General features: G+C 37.6%; 1 protein-coding gene across 1 annotated transcript in view; it reads right to left on the bottom strand.

Moving 5' to 3' along the window:
- The window catches only part of LOC130917509 (ATP-binding cassette sub-family G member 4-like), a 68,636-nt gene extending 53,786 nt beyond the window's left edge, over window positions 1-14,850 (bottom strand). The window contains exon 1 of the mRNA XM_057838985.1: window positions 14,788-14,850. The gene's annotated coding sequence lies outside the window, so the exon portion shown is untranslated. The remainder of the gene's footprint in view (window positions 1-14,787) is intronic.
- Between the last annotated feature and the right edge of the window lie 7,995 nt (window positions 14,851-22,845).

Below are 22,845 nucleotides of genomic sequence, written 5' to 3'. Positions count from 1 at the left end.
TGTGTCTTGACACTCAGTGATACATGCTACATGGAGTTTTTGGATCTAAACAAAGTAAGTACGCGATAATATCTCGTTGGCGTCTGTAATTCTGTTCTCGCGTGCTCTCTCCTCAAGATAAGGGTTTTGCTGTTTAAAAAATATATTTTTTTTAAAAATGCCCTTCTGCTCAAATTTTTTCTTCCCCTAGAAAATTGAGATTTTAAGCTTTCCAATGATGTATCACACATGCGTATCGGACAATTTTGAAAGTTGGCTAAATTGGGGGTCTCAGAGCAGAACTTCACGTCACCTGAGTGTTTTCCGCCACATATATTAATATATATATATATATATATATATATATATATATATATATATATATTAGGGTTGTCAAAATTATCGCGTTAACCGGCGTTAATTAATTTTTTAAATTAATCACGTTAAAATATTTGACGCAATTAACGCACCCGCTGGCATATTGCCTCAAACATTACAATGAGGTCGTTTATGGACATTAAAAGTGAAGAGAATGCCACCGGCCGCTTGGGGGCAGCGCCGTTCCATACTCATGTTATGTCTTCCAAACGTGTGAGAATTAGTAGTTGTGAGACGTTTATTCTGTATTCACAATGCAATGCAAATTGCTATTTGTGCTCCACACATATTTCTTTTAGTGGCAATTATGTGTCTCCTGTTTTATTTTGGGTAAGATATGTACAGATACAGTGGGGAGAACAAGTATTTGATACACTGCCAATGGGTTTTGGCAGTGTATCAAATACTTGTTCTCCCCACTGTATATGTTATACAGTAAAGGGAGTGGACACAGGCGCGCCGTTTATTGGCATAAGCTTCTCCTTCACAACAAACATAAGTATCGTTTAGTGAAAGCACAACAAAAATAATACTCCTATCTCTCAAAAAAAAAAAAAAAAAAGCTCTCAAAAAGAAAAGCACTTCAGTCTATAGCAGGGGTCCCCAAACTACGGCCCGCGGGCCGGATACGGCCCGCAGCCACATTTGGTCCGGCCCCCTGAACAAAACAAAAAAAATTGTAAAAAAAAAAAAAAAAAAAAAAAAAAAAATTTTTTTTTTTTTTTTTTTTTCAATAGAGTTATTCATGTCCTGGCTTTTTTCTGTGAAGAACTGAGCAATGGTTATTTGGTTATTATCTATTTAATTAATACAGTATTATTATATTATATTATATTACATGATATTATATTATATTATATTATATTCAGGGGTGCACATAAGTGGTCCGCACATGCGTACTGGACGTAGACAAACGCGCTGGCCCTCAACGGCTTCCATACGCTTTTGCGTACCGATGGCTGACCACTCTATTTGCGGCGGACACGAGAAAATAACTTCTCAAAATGTCGATGAGGCAGGCCACACTGAGTAATTACTTCCGTGTTCCCCCACCCCCGTCAAAAGACAGACAGATGACAGAGACGTCACCGGAGCTACCGAAAAAAAGGACTTTTGCTGAAAAGTGGCTACAGGAGGTACCATGGCTAGAAGCGAATGATGCTCGCACGGAAATGCGGTACAAAATGTGCCGTGAGAATCCCAATGTCGCCGATTAGAGCAACGCATTTTATGTAGGGTCAAAGAATTTCAGCCATCCAAACTTTGAAAAGCACGAAAAAAACAGAGAGCATGTGGCAATTAAGCAAACTATCGATGTCAAACAGGACCCCACTTGCCCTATGGACATGTGGCGGAATAGGGTGGAATAAAGGTAATGAACAGCGACATGCACTGACAAATGTGTTTTTGCTCGCATTTTACAAAGCTAAACATGCACGTTCAATGAGGTCTTATGAGGAGGACATCCCACTTTTAAAAAGGCTTGGAGTTAATGTGGGAGCCGCATAATGCCCTTTATTTTGAATTGGTGCTTTTATGTTTATTTCTTTACATTTCACTTCAAAGTAATGGCAATTTTGTTGTGCCAGTTGATGTTAATCAAGCATTAACTGTTAATATAATTAATCAAAGTTAATTGGCTCTAAGTAAAGCTTGTCATAAATTTATCGCATGAGGTGGGTCGGCTCTCAAGTTCAATGAGGACCAAGTCACATCTCCAGGTCCTCCTCTGAGAACCTGGGCAAAAAAATTATGTGCACCCCTGATTATATTATATTATATTATATTATATTATATTATATTATATTATATTATATTATATTATATTATATTATATTATATTATATTATATTATATTATATTATATTATATTATATTAAGGGCTGTCAAAGTTATCGCGTTAACGGGCGGTAATTAATTTTTTTCATTAATCACGTTAAAATATTTGACGCAATTAACGCATATGCCCCGCTCAAACAGATTAAAATGACAGCAGTGTCATGTCCACTTGTTACTTGTGTTTTTTGTCTCCCTCTGCTGGCGCTTGGGTGCGACTGATTTTATGCACCATGAGCATTGTGTAATTCTTGACATCAACAATGGTGAGCTACTAGTTAATTTTTTTGATTGAAAATTTTACCAATTTTATTAAAACGAAAACATTAAGAGGGGTTTTAACATAAAATTTCTATAATTTGTACTAAAATCTATCTTTTAAGAACTACAAGTCTTTCTATCCAGGGATTGCTTTGACAGAATATTAATGTTAATGCCATCTTGTTGATTTATTGTTATAATAAACAAATACAGTACTTATGTACAGTATGTTGAATGTATATATCCGTCTTTGTCTTATCTTTCCATTCCAACAATAATTTACAGAAAAATAAGGCATATTTTAGAGATGTTTGAATTGCGATTAATTACGATTAATTTTTAAGCTGTGATTAACTCGCTTAAAAATTTTAATCGTTTGACAGCCCTAATTATATTATATTATATTATACTATATTATATTATATCATTTTTATTTTATTTACTTTGGTTCCGTGAAGAATCCAGAAAGGGTTATTTGATTGTGGCTTTCTGAAAAACAATACATTTTTACATTTAGGCACTCCTGCAATCGTCACACTTTTTCTGTTACAAACTGACCCCGGCCCCTCATCAGAGAAGAGAAGGGTTATGTGGCCCTCACAGGAAAAAGTTTGGGGACCCCTGGTCTATAGTAACGAGGCCCTATTCTGACACACAGTTAAACAACAGTGCTAAATAAACTGGCATTCCATATCAATTTAGCTATGCAAAATACACGTAAAACTTTTCACTCTATTTTTATTATTGTTATTTTTATTCTTATTATTATATTAACTCTACTTTTGATTGAAAATTTTACAAATTTTATTAAAACGAAAACATGAAGATGGGTTTTAATATAAAATTACTATAACTTGTAACTATAACATTTATAGTTTAAGAACTACAAGTCTTTCTATCCGTGGATCACTTTAACAGAAGGAATGTTAATAATGCCATTTGTGGATTTATTGTTACAATAAACAAATACAGTACTGATGCACAGTATGTTGTATGTATATATCCGTCGTGTGTCTTATCTTTCCATTCCAACAATAATTTACATAAAAATTTGGCATATTTTAGAGATGGTTTGAATTGCGATTAATTGCGATTAAGTACGATTAATTAATTTTTAAGCTGTAATTAACTCGATTAAAAAAATTTAATCGTTTGACAGCCCTAATATATATATATATATATATATATATATATATACATACACATTCACCGGCCACTTTATTAGGTACACCTGTCCAACTGCTCGTTAACACTTAATTTCTAATCAGCCAATCACATGGCAGCAGCTCAGTGCATTTAGGCATCTAGACATGGTTTGTTCTGTGGTTTGATACACTGCCAATGGGTTTTCCCATTGGCAGTGTATCAAATACTTGTTCTCCCCACTGTATATATATTATATATATATATATATGTATATATATATATATATATATATATATATATATATATATATATATATATTTCTTACCTAAAAATGCCATTACGCTTGATAACACACATCACTTAAAAGTTGTGTTTTTCCCACGTGTTTCAATTGAATATCCATTGGTGTCAAGCCATTTTTAAATTCTAGTTAAGTTTTAAGTTAGTCTAAACTGTAAGTCCTTATAGGATTTTAAGTTTTTGCAGTGTTCAAAATAAATGTTTTGTAACATATCAGGTTATAATATGGCAGGGATATTTGCATGCGTTCCTGAATGCACCGCTTGACGTGCGGGGGGTGAGGGAGGTACGGGAGAGTGAGAGACATGCCTTCCTGTTGTTGTTGTCGTTCCACAAGTTCCCAAAAAAAAAATAATTGCAACCTAACGAAGCGGGTGACTCTTTGTCAACGTTACAATATGATACCTGCTGTATTGGAGCACATTAGGGACCAGTGCTACTTGGTGTTTTATCCAGCAATGACTACTGCGCTAAAATTGACAGTTAGCTTTATCATATTTTCATTTTACACCCTCATCACTCTACAGCACTATGTTTTCACAGATTAAATATAGCCTGTATGTAAAACACGTTAGCCACGCATCGATAGTGGTCTTAATAGAAACCTAGTCCTCCGCAGGGCTAACATTACGTGAGCGAGCGACATTAACGTTAATCTTATTTATTAGCGCTGAGAAGTGTACTGCTTTAAGATGGCGTCTGTTTACTAACTACTGGTGTCAACAATAATCGATGCGGCGATGCATCCCGATGCGAGGCATGGACGATTCGATTCGATGTGGGCAACAAGCCGAATCGATTCAGCGCATTTTAAAATATATAAGTACGTTCAAAAATCTTCCCTGCGTAATTCCGGTGATGCAACGGATTTGGTTTCCCCATGTGTATTATTATTCTCATGTTTACCTGTAGAGGGAGCTACTTTACATTCAAAGCAATGCAGGGGGAACGAGAAACCCAAATCCGCTTCCTCACCGGAGTAACGTCACAGACATGCACAGTTGCAATCGAGAGAGCAGAGAGATAGGACATAACATAACAATGGCTGAAGCGGAGAAATAGGGAGCAAGAAAGATTATTGATGGACCTAAGACATTGAAAGCAGACATCTGGAGACATTTTGGCTTCTACGAGGTTGGTGGGAAACTTGACCAGAGTTATGCGGTGTGTAAAAAATGTCGCACCAGAATCAAAAATGTCGGAAATACGACAAATTTCACCAACGACTTAACCCGCTGGCACCCTGAATTGGCTACCAATTCCAAAACACCACAGTCAGAAAAAAATTAGCCAAGTATTCAACAGTCCATCATGTCAGCACTTCCACAAAACTCCGAGAGGGCTAAGAAAATCACACGTTCTGTGGCGTCTTTCATTGCCAAAGACCTAAGGCCATTTCTGTGGTCGAAAATGTGGGGTTTCGCCTAGGCTTGCCACCCGTCCCTTGAAATACGGAATCGTTCCGTAATTGGGAATTAAAAGTCGCGTTCTGTGTTGAACATATATGGAACGCAGTTTATTCCGTATTTCACAATTGTCCCATGGGTCGACCCCGCGCGACCCGCGGCTCCTGCGTGGCGGGCAGCGGTGCGCCCAGCCCATGCACGTCTTTCACACACAAACACACACCTGCGCTCATGAGTGACCACTGAGCCAACAATAATGAACAAAAAGGGCAGGAGATATTAAAGGCAGCAGGATAGTTATCTGCATGCCCGCTGCTGTCTGCCCTGCACTGCGCTCCACTTCCGGGTTCGTTGCCTACTTACCTCGCTCTCTCTGCTCAGTGCACTGCCCCGTGCGTTTTCAAAACTAACTTGTCTCTTCAACATTAGAAGTTCAGGACACCCCACGTCATCCTCAAAAGGGGAAACGTCTCCAAAAAATAGACTGGAGTGGCTCGATAGAGTCACTGATGATGATTATAATGCGAACTGCAAGGCAGGCAGGAAAGTTTTTGCAGTGTCTCACGGAAGTGTAAAAAGCATGCTGCAGGGGACCTCCGCAAACAGAATATAAGATCCCAGAAGAGCCTTCGTCACAATTTTTTGTACCTGAAACATCCCCTGAGCTTGATTTGGTATGTTATTATGCTCTTGTATATGTATAACATACAGGCTATATTTATATTTACCTTCATACATCTTGCATTGATAGGAGCATAGCTAGGCGACTTCAGTTGCTACTATGGTTGATTATTTTTAGGAATGTTGATTTTTTTTTTTTTTTTTTTTTTTTGAAACATGCATTTATTATCAATCAATATGGGATAAGTTTATGTACCCATAAAGAACATGTTATTTTGTTACGCTAACTAATGCTTCTCTTTTGAAATTATTCTTAATAGATTAACAGCAAATAAACACTGAATAAATAAATCTATTGATTGATTAATACTGAATTTGACATCATCCCAGTCCTACCCTCTAAATTACTGCAGCTGAGGTGCCACAGGTATACCACACAGTAAAACGTAGCCAGCCAGAGCTACAATAGTGCTGACTGTGGACACAGGCTCAATCAGAAGATTTTTATGTGATTCCAAAATGGTGAAGAAAATTTGGGGAAACTTTGGGGAGAACGAGCAAGAGGCACTGTTGAAATAAGTCCTGGGTCCAAAGGCAGTGGGTGATGTGCTTAAGATCTTAACGTCACCCATCCCATTCTCCATACAGACCGATGCCTCGAATAAATTGAGCAGGAAGATGTTCCCCTTGCTGTCCAGGACTTCAGTCCAGAGTCTGGGCTCACCTACAAAATGCTGGACTTCACAGAGAATGCAGACGGGTCAGCTGCTGGAATTTTAGCTATCCTGAAACATTCCCTCAAGAAATTTGGCTTGTCAATGCATCATGTGACCGGATTCAGTGCCGACAACACAAATGTTAATCACGATATTCACAACTTCGTTTTCACTAACCTGCAGAAAAAGAAAAAAAATCAATCTGCTGCAAGGAAACTGCCATGCCCACAAAGTGCACAATACAGTTTTCTCATCTAAAAATACATACATTTCTATGCATTTTAGGAGTTTGGGGGATGCCCCTTTTTTTTCGCCCGTAAGGCTTTGGGCGCGAGGGGGGGGTGTCCCTTATTCCTATTTCTGAAAGGTGGCAACCCTAGTTTCGTCACCTGTTGAAAATACTTGAGCTCCGGTACAAGTTGCCAGCCAGAGCAACATTCGCAGACTCTGCTGTTCCTTCACTGTACAGAGATGTGAGAGAAGATGTTACCATGTCATTGCAAGAAGCTAGTCGTGTAGCAATCACCAGTGATACATGGACGTCTGTCGCCACCAAGTCTTACATTACAATAACGGCACATTACATCAACAAAAACTGGCGGATGCTGTCGCATGTGCTGCAAAACCAGATCCGTTCATGAGAGCCACACAGAGGCTCATATGGCGACGCTACTGTTGGAAGTGGTGAATGAATGGGAGCTAACGGAGAAAAGCGTTGTGCTTGTTACGGATAACGCCGCTAACATGGCTAGTGCGGCAGCAATTGGCAGGTTCCCCCACGTTAAGTGCTTCGCGCATACTTTGAATTTGGCAGCACAGCGAGCGCTTCAGCTACCGACAGTCTCCAGGCTACTGAGCAGAATACGACGCATCTCCGCGTACTTCCACCGCTGCTCGAAAGCTAAGCACCTGTTTCAAGAAAACCAGAGAGCCATTCTCAAATTAACCTCTCTGCTCAAGCTGATCACTGACGTCTCCACAAGGTGGAATAGTGCTCATGACATGATGGAGAGGTTTTTGCAACTGCAAGTTGCCGTGCACGCCACCCTGTTGTCACCTGATCTAAATGTAGACGAAAGTGACATCGTCACCCTCGGCAGAGCAGATCTGGCTAACATGGAGGACGCACTGAAGACATTAAAACCGATGAAGGATGCTACTTTCTGCATGTCCGGGGAGAACACTCCTACAGTCAGCCTTATTGCACTAATACATGGCCAACTCCTCCAGAGCATGTCAGACACCATTGGAGACACACCACTGATCCGTGATGTGAAGAATGCAATCAAATCAGATCTCCTCAAAAGGTACAGCAGTGAGGTAGAGAAGAAGATCCTCCACACATCATCTGCCTTGGATCCTCGGTTTAAAGGATTACTTTTCCTGGCAGGGGAGGAGAGGCTGCATGTCTACGCCCGAGTGACTTCTGAGGCTGCATCTCTGGAGGTAATTAATTAGCCTACCGTGTTGTGAAATACAATAAATCTAAATATATGTCATGATAAATAAATAAATGGTATACAAAATGTTAAGACTGAGAAAAAAATCCTGGTAGTACAACCACAGTCTAGCCCAGTACTTCTCAAATAGTGGGGCGCCCCCCCCCAGGAGGGCGCTGAGAGATGCCAGGGGTGGCGCGTGTGACCTCGCGGAACATGCTTTTTTTTTTTTTTTTTTTTTTGCCGTATTAGAATAAAGTGTACTTGCACATCCACTCAGTGGTGGCACTGGCGCTCTCATTTTCAAAGTGCGCGCAGTATTTTGGACGTAAGCAAGAGCACACGGAAGAGACTCATTAAGAGCTGGAGAGCTGTGCGCCGTTTTCGAAAGCCGTTTTCCGGCCGGACACACGCAGCGACCCACTATCTTCTCTGGTTCTCACGCGTCCGCCAGAGAAGTGCCATTTTCGGCTTGGGATCGTCACGACGACCGCCCTCACCTACGGTTCTCCCTCGGCCTCTGAGAATGCACTTTTTTCGGGCCGTTTGCCTTTTGGCTTTGACATTTAATACAGTGGTAGACGAGGAAAGACCACAGTTTACTGTCTCTAAAAATGATTATAGCGGACAGCCGGAAGCCAAATCAATTAAGACGCCACTTAAAGACATTAGACCCCAATCTCATTGATAAGCCGCTTGGTTGTTTTTCAGCGAAAACGTGCCGAATATTGCCAACAATCGTCCCGCTTTGTCAGTGTTATATCAGTAAACCAGTGAGCACTGTTAGCATGCTCAGTGCAATATAACCCCACATCATTGCAAACTGGAGGTGATACTGGGAGCAGTGAAAATAAAAACTGTCCTTCTGTCCAAAGACAGTCTTTTTTTTTCCTTCTATTCAGTTTTGTTTTTTCGGTCAAATTTTTTTGGCATATTGTCCTCATGAGTTAATGTTTCTATTGAATTTGAATTTGTTATTATTTACTGATTTTATTTTTCAGTATCAATGGTCAAAAATGTACCTTGAGTGTATTTTTACAGTTTGGATGTGAGTTTTGTTTTTTTTTTAATTCAGGCAAATTGATGCGCGTTAAGTCAAACAATGTTAATAAAGTTATACTTTATAAGTTGATCTCTGTTATATTCTCTAATCGAAAAAAAGAATACAATGTGAGGCAGAGGCGTACTTATAATAGTAATATTATAGACAAATGATACTATATACAGTGGCAGCAGAGTTTGGGGGGGCGCAAAACATTTTCGTCTTCCTTGGGGGGGCGTAACAGAAAATAATTGAGAAGCACTGGACTCTAGCCCATTAATTATTTCACAATTGGTAATAATGTACATGCAATGAATAGACTTGTTAATCGATTAGGAAAAAAAAACCTAAATAATTTAATTCCGGCAACAGTCGCATTATCTCTGTGGTTGTACCACCCTGAAACCATCATTGTCTAAGAATGTTCAGGTAACAGCTATGTTTTTATATTTACTGTATCTATTTTGTTCAAACAGTTTGAAAGGAGACGCATGTCAGAAGCAAATGATGTGCCAGGAGATACAGGAAGTTCAGGAGACCAGGAAGAGTTGTCATCCATGGACGACAATGTGTCTGACTCACAAGTCCCCCCCAATCCCAAAAGAAGGCCATCATCACTGCTTGTGAGTTTGCTGGGAGCTGCTTTCTCAAGTCAACCTGCAGAACAGATTAAGTCTGTGGATGTCATTGCTAAGGAGGAAATGGACATTTACTGTAGATCCCCATCTGTACCTCTCTCTGACGATCCCTTGCAATGGTGGCAGCATCATGAGGGCACATTTCCTCTCCTCTCTAGGTTGGCAAAGAGATACTTGTGTATCCCAGGCACTAGTGTGTCAGTCAGCAAAGAGAGTATTCTCCACGGCAGGGGATGTAATCACAGCCAAAGGAAGTGTTCTCAAACCAGAACATGTTGATCAGCTTGTGTTCTTGCACAAGAATATGGAAATGCCCAAATGCTGAAGTTCTGATATATATTCCGACTTGTCATATATTTCCTCATGTTGAAACAGATTGTTATGACTGCTAAAATACTGCTGCACTTTATTTTAATTCATTATTTTTTATTGTTATGTGGTAGTTACTGATTGCATTTCTAAGTTGATTGCACATATATAGTAGGCTAGGCCTACATTTTACTTTTGTTCTACATTGCAATTTAGTTGATGTTTTGTTTGCAACTGAACTGATCTCTGGATTGATATTGCGATAAAGATGCTGCTGCACTACAATATTTTCTTTGTCGTTTTCTTTAATATTTACTTGAATATTTTTATTGATGGGTCGTTGTGACTAAAACACAATGACTGTTATTACTGATTTTGCACAGGAGTTCAGATGTTGCACTGTGTGAAAGTCTGCTACTGTGTGTAAAAAAAAAATAGAAAGCCCTGGTCTCATTCAAAGCACTAATTAAATGCTGTGATCTTTTTTTTTTTTTTTTTTTTAGTATATGTATCTGAAAGTATACTATTTTCATTTGACTTCAACCAGGAGTGACACAAAAGCCAATAAAAAGTTGTTTAATGTCTGACCGCTTGTGTTGCCTCATGATTCACGAAAAATATGCTTTGCTTTAGAATTTTATTGCATCCCAGGCTTTAATGCATCGCGATGCATTGCCGAATCGAATCATGACCCTCTGATTTGAATCGAATCCACTCGTGGCCCTCAGAATCGTAATCGAATCGAATCGTGAGGGCAGTGCCGATGCACACCTCTATTACTAACACCGCTGACTCTGTCATTTTGCATCTAGTTCAACATACATGTGATATCTATGAGAGGCATCAGATGCTACCTGCTACCACCGTAGCATCATGCGGGCTAGTTTTTAGCAATGTTGGCGTAGTTTGTAGTGGCTGTCGGCTGCAGAAAGGTTTTTTTTAATTTTTTTTTATTGCTTCTTCCTCAACGCACGTGACATCAGCGTGTTGTCCCGCATTAAAAGTAATTCGGGCAAAACATGATGCTTAGAGCTGACAAAATTAAATGATTCTTAGAGGTGACTAAAATTACTCGGATCAGCTTTTAAACTCGAGTTACTCAAGTCCCTCGAGTATTCGTTTCAGCTCTGTAATATATACGTATATTACATTTTTGTATCGGGATAAAATACTTTTATTTTTTACTTATAAAGTAAATTTTAAAGCAAGTACTTTTGTACTTGAATGTTTTTTTTTTCTTGGACACTTGTACTTACAGTAATTTTTACACCTGTATATGTACTTTTACTTTAAAAAAAAAAAAGTGAGTACTTCATCCACCACTGTCAGCTGGTCCACTGTGAATTGTACTTCATGACCAACATGAAACTCCCCACACTGCAAAAACACACCCCCTTAAAACTAGCTAAATTCCCTTGTTTTCAGTGTAAATCTACTAGAAATGAGTGAAATTATCTGCAAGTGCTTCAAATAGATTTGACTCACTTAGATTTCTTGAAATAAGAAAAATAACTAGCTGAAAATAAGCTTAACAGACATATTTTAAGCTATAAATGAGTATATGGCGGAAAACACTCAGGTGACTTGAAGTTCTGCTCTGAGACCCCCAATTTGGCCAACTTTCAAAATTGTCCAATATGCACGTGTGATACATCATTGGAAAGCTTAAAATCTCAATTTTTGATCCAAAAACTCCATGTAGCATGTATCACCGAGTGTCAAGACACAGCTGTAAATGGCCACAGCTGGAATTTGGGGGGATTTTATGGGTGAAACATGGTAATATAACAAGGGTCGCGATGCAGAAATCGCAGACATCAAGGAGTGGTCGAGATTTTCTTTTTCCTATATTTACCCTTTTAAACGTTTTTTCCCCCCCAATTTTTCTTTGTTTGGATCGATTATTCATCATCTAACATCAGAGAAAATGTGACAGTAACAAAAAAAAAAAACAATTAAGTGATAGTTATGAGGTAGATATCAGTGACTTTTTACAGACACCATTTTTTTCATTCTGACGTCATTTGTTTAAAAGTTTAGAATATGCGAGTGAATAATTGTTTTTTTTTAATGAAATATTGGACATCAATTAATGATTCTAAGCTAAAAATGACAAACATTTTGAATAATAAATATAATTAATTACCTTCGTTGTATGGCTGGGTTGCAACAAAAGCGGTTGCGCGACGTCTGTAAACGGGGGTTTCCAGAGTAAAATGGACAAATTTAATATACTGTAGTTGGGGACTTAATGCGCCATGAATCTGCTATGGCAGCATATAGACATATTGCTCTATCAAACACAACAGTTGTTCTGGCTTAAAATACAGCAGTTTCTTTTAAAAAGAAACTGCTTTTTCAGTCTTGTCCGTAAAAAAAAAAACAGAAGAAAAAAAAAATAGGGCTGTCAAACGATTAAATTTTTTAATCGAGTTAATTACAGCTTAAAAATTAATTAATCGTAATTAATCGCAATTAATCGCAATTCAAACCATCTCTAAAATATGCCAAATTTTTATGTAAATTATTGTTGGAATGGAAAGATAAGACACACGACGGATATATACATACAACATACTGTACATCAGTACTGTATTTGTTTATTGTAACAATAAATCCACAAATGGCATTATTAACATTCCTTCTGTTAAAGTGATCCACGGATAGAAAGACTTGTAGTTCTTAAACTATAAATGTTATAGTTACAAGTTATAGTAATTTTATATTAAAACCCATTTTCATGTTTTCGTTTTAATAAAATTTGTAAAATTTTCAATCAAAAGTAGAGTTAATATAATAAGAAGAAGAATAAAAATAACAATAATAAAAATAGAGTGAAAAGTTTTACGTGTATTTTGCATAGCTAAATTGATATGGAATGCCAGTATATTTAGCACTGTTGTTTAACTGTGTGTCAGAATAGGGCCTCGTTACTATAGACTGAAGTGCTTTTCTTTTTGAGAACATTTTTTTTTTTTTGAGAGAGATAGGAGTATTATTTTTGTTGTGCTTTCACTAAACGATACTTATGTTTGTTGTGAAGGAGAAGCTTATGCCAATAAACGGCGCGCCTGTGTCCACTCCCTTTACTGTATAACATATACAGTGGGGAGAACAAGTATTTGATACACTGCCAAAACCCATTGGCAGTGTATCAAATACTTGTTCTCCCCACTGTATCTGTACATATCTTACCCAAAATAAAACAGGAGACACATAATTGCCACTAAAAGAAATATGTGTGGAGCACAAATAGCAATTTGCATTGCATTGTGAATACAGCATAAACGTCTCACAACTACTAATTCTCCCACATTTGGAAGACATAACATGAGTATGGAACGGCGCTGCCCCCAAGCGGCCGGTGGCATTCTCTTCACTCTTAATGTCCATAAACGACCTCATTGTAATGTTTGAGGCAATATGCCAGCGGGTGCGTTAATTGCGTCAAATATTTTAACGTGATTAATTTAAAAAATTAATTAACGCCCGTTAACGCGATAATTTTGACAGCCCTAAAAAAAAAAAAGCTTTGAAATGTCGAAATGTTCTTATTTCAAAAAATAGATATTGTTCAAAACATTATTGGAAAGCAAATTTTTCTTGATTCAGGTGAAAAATTACCAACATTTACCATAGATGTACGGGCTCAATAAGAACAAAAAGTAACATTTACTCAAAGTAAGTGGAATAATCTGACGCATTAATCTCTTAACTAGTCTTTAAGAATTCTATCAAGACGGAGAAAATTATTTGACTAGATTTAAGAAAAATAATCTGATTATGAAGTTAAAAGCTTTCAGTGCACATTCTTGCTGACAGAAGTAGAGCCTTTTTTAACGTTGCTACACTCTCCTCTTCCTCTTTAAAAAGAAAAAAAAGAAAAAAAGAAAACACTAAATGGTTAGTCAAGTGAAACTATCCAAAAGTGTCAAGACTCAGCTAAGAGTTCACAAAGGTAGTTGGGATAACAATAGAAGGGAAAAAAAGAACACGAAAGCTGCTCTCTCACAAAATCTAGACATCTATGAAATCGAAAGTTCCTATCGAGAGTCAAATGAGAATAATAAACTGGAGCCCACCCATCTAACTGGTTGCCTCACAGAGATAGTGCATATATGTATGGTACTATATACAAAGGGGATGTTATATCAAGCCTTAGTAAGAACACAAAAGCTGTTCTCAGAGCCAAAAATCTTTAAGACACAAGACAAGAACTTGACCACCTGCTGTGATTAATAGAACAATTCATACTGCTGCTAAACAGAACAATGAATATAAAGCTTTTCTAAGTATTGTTGATACTTCTACCTTGTTGGCAGAGCAATTCATGGTATTGAAGCAATACTGAAGGATTCTGGTCTTACATAATGTGAGTAGGTTGAAGATAAGTATATTAAGATCAGACCAAGCAAAGTAGGTTAACAGTACAGGTCTCCCATGACTCTAAGACTGAGAATTCAAATGCTGAGGAGGCTTAAATAGTGCTTTCAACTGCACTGTATTTAAAGTATATTGAAAAAACTGTGTATACAGATAATAACAGGCTTGGATGATTTTTTTTGTGCCAGTAATCAACCGAGTTTGACTCACTTTCTAATGACGAGACATTTTTCTATTCCTATTTATTAATAACATTTTTCTATTCCTATTAATAACAAATTACTTTAAAAATTACTGGAATGAAACATGTCACACAAATATAGGTGCGCTTACGGGACTTGTCTTCAAGAATGAAGTCCGAGTGTCGTGAGGGCTGTTGGCTTTGGTGGTCGGTATCCAGCCAAGAGTGTTCTACACAATCTCTGCTAGCCGGGCCCCAGTTGACAAGGCGCATCAGCACAGGAGGGAACATGGGCGGGGGATCGGCCAGAAGTTGACTTAATAGGTGGATGGATAGATTGAGGGAGGGGTTGCGCTGGCATACCTGAGTCACATGATGGATTGAATAGCACCTCTTGAAAATGTCATTTTATTCCATTCTTAACTTTATCATTAGTGGCAGGTCTTGGCATCCATTTACTGTAAATACATACCCATAGTTTCACTTCCTGGTACTTCAATGAAAAGTTTACACAAAAGTATGACCTTATCCTGATGTGGAAATTCTCATAATTAGGTCAATAATATGTACAGTGTACGCTTATTCCAAATGGCAGAATATCATAACAATACGGTGGTGGAGCTGTTTGTACAACTTTCTCTTTTACACTAACTTAACAGAAGGAGGCAGGTAGTAAGGGGTACATTTATTCCGTTGCATTTACTTGGTTAACTTTTTGAGAAAAATGCCCTTCTAAGAGTAGTTTTACCACAACATACTTCTTACATTTACTTGAGTAGAATTGTGAAGGAACATTACTCTTACTCCCCTATTTTGGGCTACACACTCGTCATTATGTTGTTCTTCTTTATTCAACATATTAGATTTTACTTTATTTATTTTCACCAGAGATGCCCACAGTGGCTGAACCAGTTTCACCAAGTAGATCCCTCGCTTTAAACTTCGCACCCACAGTCTATCGCAGATTTTTACTCATAGCTGTGTCTTGACACTCAGTGATGCATGCTACATGGAGTTTTTTGATTGAAACAAGGTACCGTTGTGGTCAAAAGTTTACATACACTTGTGAAGAACATAATGTCATGGCTCTCTTGAGTTTCCAGTTATTTCTACAACTCAGATTTTTCTCTGATAGAGTGATTGGAACAGATACTTCTTTGTCACAAAAAACATTCATGAAGTTTGGTTCTTTTATGACTTTATTATGGGTGAACAGAAAAAAGTGATCAAATCTGCTGGGTCAAAAATATACATACAGCAGCGCTAATATTTGGTAACATGTCCCTTGGCCATTTTCACTTCAATTAGGCGCTTTTGGTAGCCATCCACAAGCTTCTGGTTGAATCTTTGACCACTCCTCTTGACAGAATTGGTGCAGTTCAGTTAAATTTGATGGCTTTCTGACATGGAATTGTTTCTTCAGCATTGTCCACAAGTTTTCATTGGTGATTAAGTCAAGACTTTGGGAAGGTCATTCGAAAACCTTAATTCTAGCCTGATTTAGCCATTCCTTTACCACTTTTGATGTGTGTTTGGGGTCATTGTCCTGTTGGAACACCCAACTGCGCCCAAGACCCAATCTTCGGGCTGATGACGTTAGGTTATCTTGAAGAATTTGAAGGTAATCCTCCTTCTTCATTATCCCATTTACTCTCTGTAAAGCACCAGTTCCATTGGCAGCAAAACAGCCCCACAGCATAATACTACCACCACCGTGCTTGACTGTAGGCATGGTGTACTTGGGGTTAAAGGCCTCACCTTTTCTCCTCCAAACATATTGCTGGGCATTGTGGCCAAACAGCTCGATTTTTGTTTCGTCCGACCACAGAACTTTCCTCCAGAAGGTCTTATCTTTGTCCATGTGATCAGCAGCAAACTTCAGTCGAGCCTTAAGGTGCCGCTCTTGGAGCACGGGCTTCCTTCTTGCACGGCAGCCTCTCAGTCCATGGAGATGCAAAACACGCTTGACTGTGGACACTGACACCTGTGTTCCAGCAGCTTCTAATTCTTGGCATATCTGCTTTTTGGTGATTCTCGGTTGAATCTTCACCCTCCTGACCAATTCTCTCTCAGCAGCAGGTGATAGCTTGTGTTTTCTTCTTGATCGTGGCAGTGACAAAACAGTGCCATGCACTTTATACTTACAAACAATTGTTTGCACTGTTGCTCTTGGGACCTGCAGCTGCTTTGAAATGGCTCCAAGTGACTTTCCTGACCTGTTCAAGTCAATGATTCACTTTTTCAGATCCATTCTGAGCTCCTTTGACTTTCCCATTGTAGCGTTTGTGGGCGTTTGCATCCAATGAGCCCTATTTAAATGGCCTCAGAGAAGTCACCAGCGCACCACTCATAATCACTCACAAGAAGTTAAGAGGCCATGCTATGAAGCTCATTTCACTGACACAACTTTCTCAGTCATCAAAATTGCTAATTCGTGTTGCTGTATGTATATTTTTGACCCAGCAGATTTGATCACTTTTTCTGTTAACCCATAATAAAGTCATAAAAGAACCAAACTTCATGAATGTTTTTTGTGACAAAGAAGTATCTGTTCCAATCACTCTATCAGAGAAAAATCTGAGTTGTAGAAATAACTGGAAACTCAAGAGAGCCATGACATTATGTTCTTCACAAGTGTATGTAAACTTTTGACCACAACTGTACCTTGTTTCAATCCAAAAATTCCATGTAACATGCATCACTGGGTGTCAAGACACAGCTGTGAATGGCCACAACTGGATTTTGGGGGGATTTTATGGGTAAAACATGGTAATATAAGAAGGGTCGTGTTACAGAAATTGCAGACATCAAGGAGTAGTCGAGATTTTCTTTTTAATATATTTTCCCTTTTAAACTTTTCTTTTTTTTTTTTCTTTTTTTTTTTTAGGTCGATTATTTATCATCTAACATATCGGTGAAAATGAGACAGTAACAAAAAAATACAATTAAGCGATAGTTATGAGGTAGATATCCGTGACTTTTTTACAGACACCATTTTTTTCATTGTGACGTAATTTGGTTACATGTTTAAAATATGCGAGTGAATAATTTTTTTTAATTTTTTTTTTTTTTTTTGCAAAATATTAGACATAAATTAATTACCTTCGTTTTATGGCTGGGTTGAAACAACAGCGTTTCTGCATAAAATCACCATCAAACCTGATCTGATCTTTTTCAAAATCACACAGATGACAAAACACTGCCCGCTTTAACTAAAACCACCCAAACATTTATAGCTTTTCATATTTTAATGAGGATAGCATGCAAACAATGACAGAAGGGGAAAAAAATAAGTAAGTGAACCCTCTGCCTAAGGAGACTTAAAGAGCAATTGAAACCAATTTTTACCAAACAATTTAAGTCACGTGTGTGCCCAATCACTGATGAGTGGTTTAAAGCTGACGTGCCCACTATAAAAAACACACCAGGTAAGAATTGTCTTTATGAGAAGCATTCTCTGATGTGCATCATGGCCCGGTCAAAAGAGCTGCTGACCTGCAATCAAGGATTGTTGATTTCTATAAAGCTGGGAAAGAATACAAAATCATCTCTAAAAGTCTGGATGTTCATCAATCAACAGTCAGAGAAGTTGTTTACAAATGGAGAGAGTGTAGCACTTTTGCTTCCCTCCCAAGGAGTGGCCGTCCACCAAAGATGACGCCAAGAGTTCAGCGTGGAATACTCAGAGAGGTAAAAAAAGAACCATAGAGTGTCCGCTAAAGACTTACAGAAATCACTGGCAGAGTCCAGTATCTCTGTGCACACATTAACTATATGTAAATCTATGGCCAAGAATGGTGTTCATGGGAGGACTCCACGGAGGAAGCCACTGCTGTCTAAAAAAAACATTGTTGCTCATTTAATGTTCGCAAAAAAAGGCACTTGGACACTCCACAGAAGTTTTGGCAAAACATTTTGTGGACTGATGAAACCAAAGTTGAATTGTTTGGGAGTAACACACAACGTCATGTGTGGAGGAAAAATTGAACAGCTCACCAACATCAACACCTCATCCCCACTGTGAATCATGGTGGAGGGAGCACCATGATTTGGGGCTGTTTTGCTACCTCAGGGCCTGGACAACTTGCATTAATTAATGTAAGAATAAATTCAAAGGTTTATCAGGATGTTTTGCAGAAAACTGTTGTCTGTCAGACAGTTGAACCTAAAAAGAGGATGAATGCTGCAACAAGACAATGATCCAAAACACAGAGGTAAATCAACTTCAGAATGGTTTCAGAAGAACAAAAATACACGTACTGGAGTGGCTAAGGTAAAGTCCAGACTTGAGCCCCATTAAGATGCTGTGGCATGACCTGAAGACAGCGATTCATGCCAGACAACCCAGGAATCAGACTGAACTACAGCAGTTTTGTAGAGAAGAATGGGCCAAAATTCATCCTAATCGATGTGCTAGACTGATCTGCAGCTACAGAAAGCATCTGGCTGAAGTTATTGCTGCCAAAGGAGGGGGCACAAAATATTAAATGTGATGGTTCACTTACTTAATTTCCCCCCTTCTGTCATTGTTTGCATACTATCTTTATTAGAATATAAAAACCTATAAATGTTTGAGTGGTTTTAGTGAGAACAGACATTCTTTTTTTCATCTGTGTGATTTTGACAAATCACATTTGATGGTGATTTAATGCAGAAACGTAAGAAATTCCAAAAGGTTCAGACAGTTTTTCATACCACTGTACTTATCTACCATGTACTTGCATCTACCATGGACCTCATACTTGAGTAAATGTTTTGGATGCCTGCTGGTACTTTTACTTGAGTAATATTAATTGGAAGTAACCTTACTCTTACTTGAATGAGTTTTTGGCTACTCTACCGAACCGAACTCCGTTAATGGTTTTATTTCACTTCTAGGGCAATTTGTTTCACAACAAAATTTTATATACAGTACATGCGTACATAAACCAAAAAAAAAAAAAAAAACCCAGCATTAATAAAATAGCAGTGCCCAGTATTGTAAGGAAACTAAAAGTAATTCCAAAATAGCCATGAAACATTTTTTTTACTAAGGCCTTTGTTTACGATACCATACATATACTGGTAGTTTATGCAACCAGTTAGATGGATTGGCTCCAGTTTATTAGTCTAATTTGACTCTCAATAGGAACTTCCGATTTCATAGAGCCATCAGTACGTTTGATGTCTCCATTCAGGGGAGTTTATATGCCTTGAGCTATGTTTTAACTGAGGCTGCTCTGACACAGTCAAATTCCTAAGTTGGGAATGTGGCAAAAAGAAAACAAGACACAACTTGTCCATGAGAGTCACATATCTCAAAGACTGAGCGTACAACTAAACGTACCCGTTTAGACTTGAAAATTCTAAACAATGTGTATTGAGACATTTTTTTTCCCGCTTTGTCTTATCTTTGCTTCACATTTCTCTCCGCTATATCAGTGTTGCTTCCACTTGCCAAAGGAGAAACACTCTCTGCTCAACACATTGTCAGCCTATCGCATTGGGAAACTAAATCATTTTTCTTAATGACCTGCAGCAAAGGACCGAAGATTTAATGGTGCTCAATTTGTTCAAACTTTTACAATTACAAAAAATGTATAGAAAACTTTCCGAGGTACTTCCTCTTTACTTACGGATTTCTGCTCCGACTTCCGGTTTACACTTTCTCCAACCAAAACAACAGTGGCATTCATCAAAATCCCTCAAAAAAGACAATTTGGAAATGCTGCATCCATCTGCCGTCATCACGACATGGGAAGACACACAGAAGCGAAGTTTAAGGGGGGGCCCATTGCATGTAATTGACTTTCTTATTTATATATATATATATATTTATAATATATATGTGTGTGTGTGTGTGTGTGCGTGTGGGGGTGTGTGTGTGTGTACTAGGGCTGTCCCAAACGACTAATTTCCTCCCGATTAGTCAGCCGACTATTTTTACGATTAGTCGACTAATCTAAAAAATATATATATTTTTTTTTTTTTAAACTAATTTAATAATGAAATTTTTGGTAAAGCTTATTAATTCACAAAAAAATTTTTGGAACACCTACATTCTTTATTAACGTATAAATAAAAAACATAAATATCAATAATAAATCACAAACAATGAGGTCAAATGCTGCTGGCATTAACTGTTGCAAAAAAATTAATGTAAACACTGTGACGTTACCTTTTTAACAGGAGGCAGAACAATTCTTACTCTTTTTGCGGTATGTCATTGTCTATATTGTTATAAATGTTAAAGTTAATCGCGATGTCCCAGACAATCATTTTCAGAATACATTGTGTGAGTTCAGACGCTCTTTCTGGTGTGCATTCCGCATTTTTGGGGGAGGGGGAAAAACTGTTAAACCTTTTTTTGTTTTAACCTGAAAATAGATAAAGCCGAGGGCACACTGAAATATTACCACAATTATTTTGAATGAAAGGCACACATTGTCACAGTAACAAAAATTAAATATATAGTATTAATTTTACAGCATACTACTATATACACAATAATACAATAATACTATATAATATAAAGTAACTAACATTAGTGCAGTCATGGATTACAGTAAGCAGGCCAGTGTTGTGTTTCCATATATATTTTTAATTATATTATGTATATACAGGATATATATATATATATATTTTCCCCCAAGTGGGACCTTTCATGATCCTAATACATTTAATAATAATAAAATATATAATTACATTATATATATATATTATTATTATTATTATTATTATCATTATTTTATTAAATAAAAATGCACGCTGATACGACGCACATAAAGGCAACTTCAATTAAAAAAAAAAAAATCGTTAGAAAGTTATATGGACTTACAATCCGCTAGCTTGTTGTTTCTTGTTGTCTTCCGATATACACCTGGGTGACGGCGCCTCAAGTGTTTGTTCATAGCCGACGTGCTACCGTGGTATGCAGCTAAGCTTAGCATAGAGTACACACAGTAGCACACTCCATATTTTCCTTGAAATAATTTCAGTCTCTGGCTAGTCTGGTCCTCTTTTTTGGCTTTATGCCGCTTTCACCGTGTTACCAAGTCTGCCCTTCTTAGTAACTGGCGTTTTCAACTGCTCGCCGTAGTGAGGAGATTCACTTGACTCGTTGTCGTCGGTTCGTCCAATTTCCTCCTCAGGAAGGCGGCGGCGTGCATAAAAACACCGAGAGAAGTCGGATGGCTTTTTATGGATACTTTTATTGACTAAAACAAAAACAGCCACTTAACTTTCACCGATCTCGTTCCCTCCCTCTCTCTCGCTCGCCCACTTTCTTTCTCTCCACTCAATCTGACAATGCCGGTTACATTGATAATAACAGCTGCCTCCTTGGGGGTGCCGGTAACAACCGCTTGCATCGCGAGCGCCCGCCATTCTAAATTTTATCTGCATGTAATTTTTTTAAACCCGTCATTACCCGTCAACGGTATGTTTTACCCGTCGACGCATTTATGTCATCGATGACGTCGACAACGTCGACTAGTTGGGACAGCTCTAGTGTGTACATGAAAATTGTAAAGCAATAAAACACACAACAAAAATGAATGAAATGAACAAAAAAAGATTTTTATAATGGGTCAAAATGATTTTTCGAACAGATCATGTGACGAGCACCTTAGACAGTCATTTGCTTTGCGTATTATTTAATTTTTTTTTTTTTTTTAATTAGGGGAGGGCAATTTTATTTTTCAAATGATTTTTTTCTTTGTTTGCAAATATTTTTTGATTGAAGCAACTTTTGGGGGGATTGAATAATTTAGACACAAATGTCACACAAAAAAGGATTGCTAAAATCAAAGAAAGTGTTCAAATGCAAATATTTGAGTCTCAAATATTTTTTCGCATTCAAACTTTTTTCTCTGATTGAAATTTTTCTTTTTTTGACTGAAGTGATTTTTCTTTTGAAAATATATATTTTTTGCTTGAAGCAACTTACTTTTCGATTGAATGATAAAGACCCAAATGTCCGAGCCAAAATGTGGCTCAAACGCAAATCAACATTACTTTGATCAAAAAATTGCTTCAACCCCAAAAAAAAAAATTTACTTAAATAAAAAAAAAGTAGCTTTCAAATGTATTTTTTTGAGTTTCAAATTTATTTTTGCATTCAAACACTTTTTTTTTTATTGAAGTGACTTTTTTTTTTTTTTAATTTAAAATATATATTTTGATTGAAGCAATTTTTTTTTATTTTTGATTGAAGCAACTTTTTTTTTTTG

The sequence above is a fragment of the Corythoichthys intestinalis genome, chromosome 6, assembly GCF_030265065.1.
Source record: "Corythoichthys intestinalis isolate RoL2023-P3 chromosome 6, ASM3026506v1, whole genome shotgun sequence".
Classification (NCBI taxonomy): domain Eukaryota; kingdom Metazoa; phylum Chordata; class Actinopteri; order Syngnathiformes; family Syngnathidae; genus Corythoichthys; species Corythoichthys intestinalis.
The sequence above is the reverse complement of the archived record's forward strand: the minus strand, read 5'-3'. Positions and strand labels throughout refer to the sequence as shown.